This window comes from Musca domestica, unplaced genomic scaffold (assembly GCF_030504385.1).
Source record: "Musca domestica strain aabys unplaced genomic scaffold, Musca_domestica.polishedcontigs.V.1.1 73, whole genome shotgun sequence".
Classification (NCBI taxonomy): domain Eukaryota; kingdom Metazoa; phylum Arthropoda; class Insecta; order Diptera; family Muscidae; genus Musca; species Musca domestica.
In genome coordinates, this window is record NW_026712390.1 from 3179310 (window position 1) to 3192800 (window position 13491).

General features: G+C 29.6%; 1 protein-coding gene across 4 annotated transcripts in view; it reads left to right on the forward strand.

Annotated features, from left to right (window-relative positions):
* Positions 1 to 13491, forward strand: part of LOC101899507 (rab11 family-interacting protein 3) — a 119976-nt gene that overhangs the window by 51162 nt on the left and 55323 nt on the right. Inside the window, exon 1 of one of the 4 annotated variants that reach the window (XM_059130341.1) lies at positions 1780 to 2264. The exons of 1 other annotated variant lie outside the window; for it this stretch is intronic. The gene's annotated coding sequence lies outside the window, so the exon portion shown is untranslated. Of the gene's footprint in view, positions 1 to 1779; positions 2265 to 10025; positions 10226 to 13491 lie in introns of those variants that run through there. 2 more of the 4 variants (XM_059130343.1, XM_059130340.1) reach the window with 2 other exon arrangements.

Below are 13491 nucleotides of genomic sequence, written 5' to 3' on the forward strand. Positions count from 1 at the left end.
CATTCCTAGTTAAAAACCAAAATTATGAAAATTGGGTACTGCAATATTTAATGCTGGAAATTTCTTTGAAAATGTGAAAAATAAAAGGGGATTTTTTTAAATAATTTTTTGCATTAATATTTTTACAACAATTTGTATTCCTTATATTTTTTATAAGGAAGCAGGAAATATTCCACGTCATATTCGAAAGAAAAAATTAAAGTTTTTGCTTTCAATGCAAAAATATTCAATTTTACTTCCGTAAGACCACCTGGGCGTATGACTATTATTAATAGCTGACTTTTTTCAGTAATTTGGGTATAACTTCTATATTTGTGGGCGAATTACGCTCACTTTAGTTTAAATTGAAAGAAAACATTCCTAGTCAAAAACCAAAATTATCAAAAAATGGATTTTGCCAAATTAAAGTGGTGGAAATTTCTTTAAGAATGGGAAAAATATTTTCCCAAAAAAATTTTGCTAACATTTTTTGTTTCCAAGTTTTTTACTTTTCAATTATGCACTGATTTTAGCTTTTAATAAGATGTTCGATTCATTGTCAATAGGATTCCCCATTGAAATATCAATTATTCTGTTGCAAACATAGAATTTTCGGCAAATCTGTATGGAACACCTTGACGTATGATTACCATTAATTATTGACGCTCTTCGGAATTTTACATGTAACTTCCGTAATTCTCAATATATTTTCCTCATTTTTACTTCGAATGAAAGATAACACTCAGAACTAAAAACCAAAATTATTTAATGGATATTTCTAAATATGAAATTATGAAAATCTTATCAAAATAAGTATTAAAAAAATTGGTTGTTTATTTCATTTTTTGTTTCATATATTTTTATATATTTTGTGTCATATATTTTATTTTTACCTACTCTCACGGTAGCCGATCCCTAAGAAATTAAATTGTTTATCTATTTGCTTTGAATATCTAGTTAAATAAACAATTAAATATTTACCGTACAACTAATTAACACCAAAAAAAACAAAAAAAAAAAATTTTGCCATATTTACAAAGCCAGCAAATGACAGAGACGTCGACAGAGCAAATACCTAACGATGGCAAAAAATAAGCCGGTTTTTATTTGGCCAAATAATAAAAAAAGAGTCTTATTTCATTCACAAGACAAATTTTGCTCTCTCTCCCAATGGGGTTTTGTTGTTGTTAGATGGTTGCCTTTTTTCTAATAAAAATAAATACAATGCAAGGCAATGTAATGAAATGCACTCGCTGTTTTTGTGTGCTCTCTCTCTTGCTCTCGAATTTTCTTCTTTGATATAAATTGCTGGGTGTTTATTCTCCCCCTTTAGCCATTTAAAATAAGAAACAGTACTCTACTCAGCATACTTTACCCCATACTTGCAATGGTATTGCTATGCATTGCACGGTGTGTACAACAACACCATCAACAATGTACTCTTTATATTGCCCCACCACAGTTATATGCAATACTCACTCTCATGTTTTTTCTTCTTCGTACATTCGGCTGCTCTGTGATGTTGGAGCGGTACTTGTTTTTCTTTTTTTTTTTTTTACATTTCTCGTTACTCGTGCCGATGTTGCCGACTTCGTGTTTGTGTGTTTGATGCCGAGATTGGGTTTATTATTGTTATTATTATTATTGCCACAATGCTGGTGTTGCTATTGCTGCTGCTGCCGTCGCCGCCACTGTTCTTGGTGTTATGGTGCTGTCTGCGTCGTTGCCTTGACGACGACGGCGGCGTCTATGAATGGTTGGTTCGTTAAATGGCTGCTATGGCTGATTTAGATGCTTTTTAACGTTTGACGAGTTAACAACAATACGACGCGAAGTTTTTGTCTCCGGTTACCGGTCTCTTGGCTACCGAAGTGCAATAGAAGTGTAGCAACAACAATAACAATTGCACCATATACAACCATAAAAGCAAATCAAATGAAATAAAATAATAGAGCCCGTTTTTTGGATGCCGCGTCGCTTACGGTTGTGTTTTCCTTCTGTGTTTACATTTTATGTTTCGTTTCCATTTCGTTTCGTTTGCCTAAAATGAAGTGTTCTTTAGTAAATAATGACAAGTATTTTTGGGGACAATTCCACATGTTGTCATTTCTCTTAGATGGAAATATGTTGGACACTTGATCTTGCAAACATTTCACATCTGTTTGGATTTATATTTTTTTGTGGGGAAAACGGCAACGGTTTCTCGTACATACAAAAGAAAGTCGTCGTCGCTCGTCACCGTCGTTGTTGTCGTCGTCGTCGCCTGGTGAAAAGTGAATGGGGTGGTATGTCAACAAAAATTATGACCATTATTATTGTGATGATAATGATGTTGCAAATGGGCAAAAGAATAAATTAATGAGTGAATGATAAATTGTCATATGTGTGGATGGTGTGTTGATGATGGTTTCTTTCAAATGGTGTTGTTTTTAAAGTGATTTATTGAATTTAATGGCAGTAAAAAAAGAAAATGAAAGTTTAGAAAATATGCGCAAAAAAAAAAATAATAATGGACATTTGCAACATTTTCTATGAATTTCTTGAAGAAGAAACCTCAAATAATATGGTACAAAAAAATTGAAAATAAATAAAGTAAAAATAAATAAATAGCAAAAGAATTAAATAAATAAAAATAAATTGCTTATAAACAAAAATAAATAAAAGTAGGAATAATTAAAAACATACCAAAACTTCAAAGAATTTTTGAAAAAAATCCAAAGAATTTCAAATGAAAATTCAAATGAATACAATTTCAACTTTTCTTGATAAGAAGTAAAGAAAAATAAACAAAAGTAAGCTATCTAAAATTACCATTTGATTTCAGCGATATCGTGACGCTAAGAACTTGGCTGTAGTGTGGAATTAATAAATTACTCACACATCGAGTGGAAGTTGAAATTAGATACTCGATATGATAAATAACACAGGGTAACAAGAAATTTTGTGTACCCAGATAAACTTGATTTTTTTAATAAAAAAATATTAAAAAAGCCTGATTTAAATAAATAACAACTGTTGTAAATTTGGAAATTAAAAAATATATAAAATTTTATAATGTAATTTTATGGAAAAAATGTTAAATGGTTTGAAAAAAAAACTCATTTGCTTTTTAAAAGTCTACATATTTTTAATAATATTTTTTAAAAAAAAAAATATAATTTTTTTTGAAAAAAAAAAATACATAGACTATTTAAAAGTCTACATATTTTTAAATATTAAGAAGAATATTTTTAAAAAACTGGATTAATATTTTTTGTTGATTTTTTTTCATAATAATTTTATTACAGAAAAAATTAAAAATAATTGATTTTTTGAAGTATCAAAAGTATTTAAAACTGAAAATTTTGATAATTTTTTCAATTTATTAGATTTACCTTAAATCTGGATGATTTTTAATTTTTTGAGAGTTGTTGATCAAATTTTAAGAATTCCGAATTATTTTTTTAATTTGTAAGATTTTTAAAAAATTACAAGTTTTTCTAATTTTTTTTTTTGCATTTTTGAAATTCTTGGTTAGCATTTTTTGTTGATTTTTTTAATCTAAAAAAATGAATTGATAGAATTTTTTAAAATAATTTTAATATATTTTTTTTAAAGTAGTAAATATTATAGATTTTCTTTAAATAGGTTATAATAGGTTTTCTCTAAATCTGGATGACTTTTAATTTTTAAATAATTTTAATAAATTCGTGATATTATTATTTTTGTATATTTATTTTATTTTTTGAAATTTAAAAATGGATTTTCACTAATTTAAAAATAATATCTTTTAAAAATCTTGATTATTTTTTTTTACTTTTTTAACCTAAAAATTAATTATCTAAAAAAAATTATTAATCTTAAGAGAAAAAAATTAAAAATATTAAAATTTTTTTGGATTTTTTAAAATAAAAAAACTTACGCAGGAAATTTTTGTGAAACAATTTTTTTTTCCAAATTTATGAAAATCCCTTTTTATTTAATTTAATAGGTTTTCTTTATATATGGATGATTTTTAATTTTTGTTTTGTTTTTTATACTTTGTTCACAAGGAAATTTTTTGAAATCTAAAACACTTATTTTTATTTTGAAAATTTTGAATTTTTCTATTTTTTATATATTTATTTTTTATAATTTTTTATATTTTTAATTATTTTTTTTATTTTTTTATACATTTAAAATCGTTTTTCTCCTATACTCTTTTATAAGGACAAAAGAGATCTGAAAAAGAGAATACTGAGCATGTTTAACGGATGGACACCGTTATGGGAGCAAAACCCGTGTTACAGTCACATTCACTGAAATTTAAATGATTAAGCCGTTAAGTGAATGATCTCTGTCTCTCTCTCTTCCCCTTACAATAGGAGGAGTATATGTAAGACATAAAGAGGTCTGCACTGTCAAGGCAACAAAGGAGAAATGGATGGGAGAGTATGAATGTTATTTCAATGATCTTCTAATTGGGGTCGCATTTTAAAGAGAAAAGAGGTCACAAACAAATCAAATTGAACTGCATGTTCTTGTTAATAATGAAATAAAGAGTTTTTTATAATGGACTCTGAAAGGGCAGAGCATTACAGAAAACAAATCTCTGCATAATAAAGGCATTAAGGGTGGAGAGTGGGAGTAATAAAGCATTCTAAACAAGAACTTTGCCCACTCAATGAGGGGAGACCTTTTGTCAAGAAACGAACTAAATTGCGTGTATTTTCAAATCGTTCTGGTGCTGTTTATGGCTTGAAATGTTAAAAATAAAATCTATAAAAAAAACATTTGCTGAAAATGGAACATATGGTACAATTTCAAATGAAGAACATTGTTTTGGAAAATAAAAAGGGGAGCAGTCGAAAATAAAATAAATAAACACAACGTGATCTAGGGGCCATTTAATGGCGGCGGAACATTATTGTACATTCAATGATGTTTGGAAAACAACTGTTGTTTCTGTTTTATTTTTTACAATTAATTTTTTATGTGGATAGTGAACTTACATGGCCATCAATGGCAAAATTTTGAATGGCATTTTTTTAAGGAGGGGAAATACACATGTTAAAATTTCTTGCGCTGTGAGGCAACTTGGAAAAGAATGTTAATAAGGGGCATGATGTAATTTAAATGGAATATGTATTTTTAAAGTTGATGAACATGTAAAAAATTTAATGGAAATTTTTTGAAAATGAAATAAATGGAAAATATCATAAAAATTTTTAAAGGAAAATTATATACATTATTTTAATTATAAATTTTTTTTTATTAATAATTATAATTTTTATTTATTTATTTTTATATTTATTATTTTTTTATTTATTTTATTTATTTATTTTTTTTTTTTTTGAGATAAATTGTCGCAATATTTTGAAATTTTTGAAATTTTTATATTTCTTTATTTTGGTAAATATCTGGGAAAATTTCTCTCTTTTTTATTGAATCGATATTTTTTTTTTTTTTGAAAATAGGAATTACATCTCTTTAAAAAAATATTAATTCAATAAAAAAGAGAGAAATTTTCCCAGAAATTTACCAAAATAAAGAAATATAAAAAATAAAAAAATAAAATTCAAAATAAAAATTTCAATAAATAAATATTTCTTTGAGCTTTAGGTCTGGGTTTTTTCCTTTATTAAAATCCGATATTTCGCAATGGGTTACATTGCATCTTCAGGGAGATATGTAAAACATCTATAAAAGTGTCAAGTTTACTTAAACCTACGATAGAATTTCACTATCATCGTCTGTGGTAAATATTGCATTGCATAAAAATAAATAAATAAAAATATATAAGTAAATAGAAATAATAATAAATAAATATAATATATTTATTACAACAACATAAATATTCCCTTAAATAAAATATTTATTTTCCCAGGAAATTCCTTAGAATTTTCAAATGACCAACTATTTCCTACGAAAAATGTCTTCAATTTGTATTTCATTTCACCTTAAAACAAAATTTGTCATAAGTTTTTTTATAGCCTATTTTTGTTATTGTTTTTTTTTTCTTGCCAAGTATTATTCACATACTTATTTTGACATTTTTTCTCTAATATTGCCTTATTAACTACGTAGTAGCTCTGCCTATTATAATAAGAAAATATTTTATAATTGCCAATTAATTTCTTATCAATCTATGGCTTCACTTCACATTTTCTACGTTTGATAGATTAATAATGTCGAGATATTGCACGTCTATACTCGAATAGATAGATAAAACATGGAATAGGTGAATGGGGGAAATAAGCATTTCATGATGAAAATGTCATGAATTAATTCGTGGCAAGAAAAAAAATAAAAAAAAACAATGAAATTAGTTGAAGTTTGAAAATATTATTCTGACTGAAGGGAAGTTGATTGTCACGAAAATTGGCACAAATAAATTTACCTCAATTGTGGTGCCATTTTAAAAGTATTATTTTTTCAAAAATTTCAGAAAAAAAATCCCAATTTTTATTTGAAAAAAATTTGAAGATTATTTAATGATTTTCAATTTTTATGTTTATTTATTGATTTGATTTGCTTTCAAAAAAAATCATACTCTTCATTTCAAATTGTACGACATTTTAGGCAATTTTTGAATTTTATAGTTTTATTTTTTCATTTCAAAACATTTACAGCAAAAAAAAAAAAAAAAAAAAAAAAAAAAAAACAATTAAAAAACGCAATTCAGTTCTTTGTCAAAGGCATCTATTCTAATGGGAGCGGAGACCATTAGCATTGTTCTTGTTTACATTTCTGCTTTATTACTCTTTTTCCCCTTCTCCCTCTTGAACATAAATAGTGCAGAGATTTGTTTTGTAAATCTCTACCACATCAATCAAATCTATTAAAAAGTACTTCATTGCCTTAGAAAAAAAAAAAAACAACAACAATTCAATTCCATTTACAGTTGACCCTTTTCTCTTTGAGAAATTGACTCCAATTAGATTCTCATTGAATGAACTCTCACACTCCCACAATATCCCTCAGCAATAACTTATTCTCTTCATAACGCATTAACATTCAATACAAACAAATAAATGCTCCCATATTCCCCTGTAAAAGAGAACGACGGAAATGGAGGTCAATTTGTTCTTTTAATTGATTAAAAAATACGTATTTAAAAGATAAAAAATAAAAAATAGATATTTTAAAAGAAAACATTTGAAGGAATATTAAAAAAATATATAAAAATTGGATATGTACTTTTAGATAAATTCCAGATTAAAATTAGAACAAATATCAGTAGGTTTTGTCTAAAGATGTATACCTTCAGCAAATGTTCGATTTTTTTAATATATATTGAATTCAATTACGATTATTCAGTATATTGACCCTTTTTTGGACGGGTTTGAGATTTGATTCCAGATTTTGCGAAAAATTGTTAATAAAAATTTTTAACTTTTGTGGGGGAGGTACAAGAAGAAGTGAGCTGGTATGTACCATCTTCACACGAGATCTTGTGCGAGTTGAAATATTTTAATTTGTGAAACTTTAAGAGAATCGGATGCTTATTTCGCTTTTTTATGAACGTTTTGTTTTTTTAAAGTTTTTACCCCTTTGTGGGGGAGTCACCAGAAGGGGCGGGCTGATATATACCATTTTCACAGTAGATTTTGTGTTAACGGAAATATTGGAATGTGTGAAATTTGAAGAGAATCGGATGCTTATTTTGCACTTTACAAGCATTTTGGTTATTCAAAATTTTGAGCCCTTTTTGAGGGAGGTACTAGAAGGAGTGGTCCAATATATCCCATCTTCGCACGAGATCGTATGACAGTTGAAATATTGGCATGTGTAAACTTTGAAGAGAATCGGATGCTTATTTTGCCTTTTATGAGAGATAAATGTATTCAAAATTGTGATCCCTTTGTGAGGGAGGTACAAGAAGGTGTGATCCGATCTATCCCATCTTCACACCAGATCTTATGTTGATGGAAACATGGGATACGACGAGTTTGAAAGTGATCGGATGCTCACTTCGCGTTGCATGAGTTTAATGATTTTTCAAAATTTTGACCCTCTTGTGGGGGAAATACCAGAAGGAATGGTCCGTTTTATTTGTTCTTCATACCAGATATTGTGTTGGTAGAAATCAGCCAGGCAGATGGGACGGACAGACGGACACCCTAGATCGATTCCAAGTGTCCTGAAACGGATTTAGTGCAACAGACTTATAGTGTAGAACATTTATGTCGATGAGACAGATTTCCTCTGTAGCCATATGGCTGAGGGGAAAAAATTAGGATCTACAAAAATATTTGGATAAAAATATTAGAAAATAAATTAAAAATTGTTCAAAATTTATTTTATTTTAAATTTTTCAATATTTAAAGAGTTTAAGAAAATTAAAAAAATGAAGAAAATCGGCTTTTTTAATTTAAACCCCCCTCTTCACAATTTTCCTATGGATTACAAAATTGTCTGAAAATTTCTAAATTGTCAATTTCTTGCTGGAAGCATTTCCGTTCCACCAAAACACCTTCTAATGTTCTCGGTTTTTTCTCCCAACACCATTAGGTGGCTTCCGCACATTATTACGCACATTAGTGTGTGTCGTTTATTCTTTTTCTTTTGTTTGAACGGCAAGAGGAAGTTAGATTTATGAGATTCTATTAGAAATTTCCGACAACAACAACAACAAAAATAATATTCAAAAATTTTACATGGCATAAATTAAACTCAACACCTTGCGAGCTGATCATGATCAAGTGATGTGATGGGTGTGAGTGTGCCTGTGTGTGTGGAGTGTGATCACGAAAGTGTACAACACCTTTCAAAAAAAAAAAAAAAAAAAAAAAACAAATAATAATAATAAAAAATAAAAAATAAATAAAAGAGGGAAATAAGAAAATGGAACTAAACTAGACTCACTATTAGTTGTATTTGAATAAGAAACAAAAATTATAATCTTAAATAAAATATTAAAAAAAGAAATAATATGACGTTTAGTAAAATTATATATTTATAAAAAAAATATAAAGAAATAAATTTATTTATTAATAAATAACACAAAGGGTACAAAAAAATGAAATAGATTACACAGAAAATAAAACTCCTTTGAGAAGCCCCCTTTTTGATTAAATAAACCAAGAACGGCTATTCTTAATGAAATATTGCCCCTTTTGAATTTCTCTGTTACTCTCTTAAGGCAACATAATTCCCATTTATTATTCTTTTTCTTATTCGATCATATTCTCCCTTCTAATTTGTCTATGTCCACATTGCAACATCCCTTAAGAATAAATCCACTACTTTTGCCCTCATTAAATCATTTCCCCTAGTTAACTCCCCCATTTCAACCTCTAAATGATCTCTTAATGCCTTTGTGTCTGTCTCTCTCCCTTAATCTCTTTGAATAAATCTCCCATCAAGTGATTGACCTTTGTTCTATGCCGTTAAATCGTGTCATGCATTTAAAAAAAATTGTCACACTCTTTGCTGGCTTTGCTAATGCGGGCAAATAAATAAATATCTGTATGCTCTCATCACGAATTAAGGCCTCCCTTTGATTTTGTCTCTCTCTTTCGGGGGATCTCAAATGCCGAATCCTCGCCATCATTGTTCGGGGAAATGTATGCTCTTTTTGGGGGGGCCTTCTCACAGAGGTTTGTTTATTTGCTTTATTGCTGGGTGAGGAGTGATGCTATGTGTATGCGTGTGGTCGTGTGTGTGTGCACACACAATTGGGTGGTTTGTTGATGGGATGAATGCCATCAATATTTTTGCTCTCATTGTACATTTTTCTGGGATATTATTTGTAGTTGTTTTTGTTGCTGCTGCTGCTGCTATTTTGTATGTGAATCCCGCGTCATCATTATTTTATGATTGTAATTTTTATTTTATGATTATTCTCTGTTTGTATTGTTGTTGTTCTTGTGAGAAGGGAAAATACATACATTCTTTGATGCTGGTGGTGTCTATCAAAGTAGTCGGTTGATGTCGTCTACATCGTTGCTGTTCGTTCGTTTCTTTTCATATATTGTTGTTGTTTGATTCCTTCAGAAGAAAACGACGATGACGACCAGTGTCTCAACAATTGAGGAGAGCAACAAATTGGGTTTGTTTTCTTTTCACTCGCAGGGGGTTCGTGAGTTGTTGTGCTGCCGTTGCCCGTGAATTTTGTAGTTTGCCAAAGATCGCCGCCGCTCATCGTTTTCTTTTCCGTACAATTTCCCCAAATCATTTCAATCGATCAAACGTGACCACGACGAATCGTGTTAAAATATTGGAAAATCGTTTATTTTGGTTTTTGGTGTCGCGTTTTCATTTGCCTAGAAGTGTTTTAATCAAAGTAATTTATTAGAGATACCAATTGCAAAAAAAAATGAGAAAACGATTTCAGAAATTAAAAATAAAAACAAAAAATTAGAAAATAGAAAAAATTAACATATTTAAATTTTAATCAAAAAATCTACTACTAAATATTTGTATGGAGAATTTATTCTGGAAGCTTAGCTAATACGTGAATATTACACAAAATAAAATTCTTATCTTTAAATCCGGTCCATACTGGCCCGGATGATAACAAATATTTTTTTTGCTTTTGTTTGTTTAAAGCAAATGTGATTATTTGAAGAAATAAAAAATTGGAATAAATGAAAGCAAGTGACAAATATTTAAAGAAATTTTACCCCAGCCAATGGGAACGAACTAAAAAAAATTAAAAGGACAAGTTATAAAAATATGGATTTAGAAATCAAAAATTAAAACTAAAAAAAAAATTGTACATAAAATACTAAAATTATAAATAACAAAAAATATATTTTAAAAAAATTTATACAAAAATTATTTTTAACACAAAAAAAAAAATAATAATAAAAAATAATGAAATAATAATTGAAAATATTTGCATAAACAAAATTGTATAAATTAATTTTTAAATTTCGTTTTATTTTATTTTTTTTTTTTAAACCTCGCTCATGACGAAAAATCCATCGCAATAACATTTATCGGCTGAAACACGTTTTAAGCTTATTTTGTAATCTAAAAAAATAAACTCAGAATTCAATGCCTATGGAATATTGATTAGCTGTGAATATAAAACAAAGCAACAGAAAACTGGATCATGAAACAAAGTTGCATTTGAATATTTAAAATAGGCTAGGATTTAAAAAAAAAATATATTTTTATGCCCTCAGCCATACGACTACAGAGGGTATGTATCATTTGATACGGCTAAAACGTGCCATCATCAAAATAGACCAAGGTCCCTATGGACCAAATCCGCAGGGGACAAAATTTTGAATAATTAAAACTTTGTAAAGGTGAAATAAGAGTCCGATTGTTTTCAAATTTCATACATACCAACATTTCCATTAAGGCAAGATCTGGTGTAAAGAACGGGTGGAGCAGACCCCTCCTTCTAGTACCCGCCCTTAAAACCGGTCAAAATTTTTGAATAATTATAACTCTCACAAAATGCTAAATAAGCATGCGAATCTCTTCAAACTCGGCCACATCACAATATTTCTATCAATATAAGATCTGGTTATGAAGAACGGATGGAACAGACCCCTCCTCCTGGTACATCGCCCACAATGGATCAAAATCTTTAAATAATTGTAACTCGCGTAACATGCGAGATAAAAATCCTATTCTCTTCAAATTTTACACATATCAATATTTTCATTAACCAAGAATTAGAGTGAAGATGGGATACATCGGTCTACTCCTTTTGGCACCTCCCCCTCAAAGGGATCAACATTTTGAATAATCAAAACGCTAATAAATTGCGAAATATGAATCCTATTATTTTAATATTTTAGCACATCTTAATATTTTTATCGACACAATATCCGATGTGGAAATCGAGTATATAGAACCTCTCCTTTTGGTACCTCCCCCACAAAGGGGCAACATTTTTAAATAATAAAAACGCTCATAAAATGCAAAATAAACATCCAATTTTCTTTAAATTTACATATCACAATATTTTTACAAATACATCATATTCTGCAAAGATGGTAGATATCGGACCACTGCTTCTGGTACCTCCCCTACAACGGGTCAATTTTTTTAGAATAAATGTAACACTCATAACATGCCAATTAAGCATCAGATTATTTCCAAATTTCACATTTCCCTATATTTCCATAAACATAAGATTTGGTGTAAAGATGGGATACATCGGCCGGCACTCCTTCTGGTACCTCCCCCACAAAGCGGTCAAATTTTGAAAACAGAAGTGCCTATAAAATGCCATATAAGCATCAGATTCTCTTCAAATTTCACAATTCCTATATTTCAATCAACATAAGATCTGTTGTGAAGATTGGCTACATCGACCCACTCCTTCTGGTACCCTTCCCCCACAAAGCGGTCAACATTTTGAATAACAGAAACGCCTATAAATGCGAAATAGACATGCGATTCTCTTCAAATTTCACATATTCCAATATTTTACAAACATAAGATCTGTTGTAAAGATGGGGTACATCGGCCCACTGCTTCTGGTACCTCCCCCACAAGCGGTCAAAATTTTGAGAAACAGAAACGCTTATAAATGCGAACTGGACATACGATTCTCTTCAAATTTCACACATTCCAATATTTTTACAAATGTAAGATCTGGTGTGAAGATGGGATACAATCGGCGCACTCTTTCTGGTACCTCACCCACGACGGGTTAATTTTTTTAAATAATTATAACTCTCATAAAATGAAGAAAAAGTATTCGATCCCTTCGAAACTTTGCACATCCCAACATTTTTACTGACACTAGGCTTGTTGTGAATATGACAGATATCGGCCCACCCCTTCAGGTATCTCCCCCACAAAGAGGCCAACATTTTGAATAACCAAAATGCTTAAAAAATGCGATATAAGCATCAGATTCTCTCCAAACTTTAGACATCTGAATTTTTCTATCAACACAAAACCTGTTGTGAAGATGATAGATATCGGCCCACCCCTTCTGATACCTCCCCCACAAAGGGGTCAAAATTTTGGAAGAATTGCAATGGTCATAAATTCCAAAATAAGCGTCCGATTCTCTTCTAATTTCACATAATCCAATATTTTTACTAACCCAAGATCTGGTATCTAAACATGATAGATATCGGATGTCGTCCTTAAAAAAAATCTGAAAACTTTTTTTAAAATACCGACATAATTTTTGTATATTTTTATACCATCCGTTTCCTCTCTCTCCCTCTCTCTTTTTGATTTCATTCATCTTTTTTTTTTTGAAGATCCGCTATTAAATATTATGTTCTTAAACTTTAATTAGCTTTGGAACGTGCCTTTCCTCTAACATTTGTGAACTATTGGGTCGGCCATTAAGGTGCATTGGTTTAGTTTATTTTCATTTTTATTGAATTTAATAGCTCGTCTCACAGCCAGTGGAGAGCAGGAAATGCCTAGTTTATGAATTCTAAAGAAAATTGAAAAACACACAACACCATGGAAACTCAGTTTATTGCAGTACACGGACCATAAAGCACGGGCAATGAAGGTGAGGGGGGAGGGGTGCGGCAGCAGCAACATTACCTTGGCACGTTGGTGTTTGGTTGGCTGCACATCATTCATAAAACATCTAATTACAATGCAACACCAGGG